A 557-nucleotide genomic window follows, 5' to 3' on the forward strand; every position below is an offset into this window, starting at 1 on the left:
GCCCAGGGCCCCATCCAATCTGGCCTTGAACACCTCCGGGGACGGGGCGTCCACAACCTCTTTTGGCAGCCTGTTCCAGCACCTCACCACTCTCAGAGTAAAGAATTTCCCCCTGACATCCAACCTAAATCTTCTCTCAAACACTCGGAAAGAAGCATCACTATGAAGCCAGAAATGTGCCACTGTGTTGTTAAAGAACTGGACGTGCTACAGGATTTCATCGGGGAGAGTCGGAGTTATTTGTTTGATTTGTTTTCACCGAGCTTGTCTGCAGTTTTGTAAAGGAAAATCACTTTCTGAGCCACATGCACATAAGAAATCAATTTAGTAGTGGAAATAAATAAATAACAATAATAATAATAAAGCCTTCGGAGAAGAAGCTGTCGTCACAAGGAACAAAACCACCACTGCTCATCTGCCCTCGAGGAAGAGCTGCGCTCACGTGCCAAAGTTAGGGGATACCCTAAAACGCGGCCGGCTCGAGAGCACCGGTGACGAGGGAAACCTCTGCCTGAAGCACGGCAGCAGGAGAAGCTGAAGCAGCCGGTCGGAGCCCG

The sequence above is a fragment of the Meleagris gallopavo genome, chromosome 3 (genome assembly GCF_000146605.3).
Source record: "Meleagris gallopavo isolate NT-WF06-2002-E0010 breed Aviagen turkey brand Nicholas breeding stock chromosome 3, Turkey_5.1, whole genome shotgun sequence".
Classification (NCBI taxonomy): domain Eukaryota; kingdom Metazoa; phylum Chordata; class Aves; order Galliformes; family Phasianidae; genus Meleagris; species Meleagris gallopavo.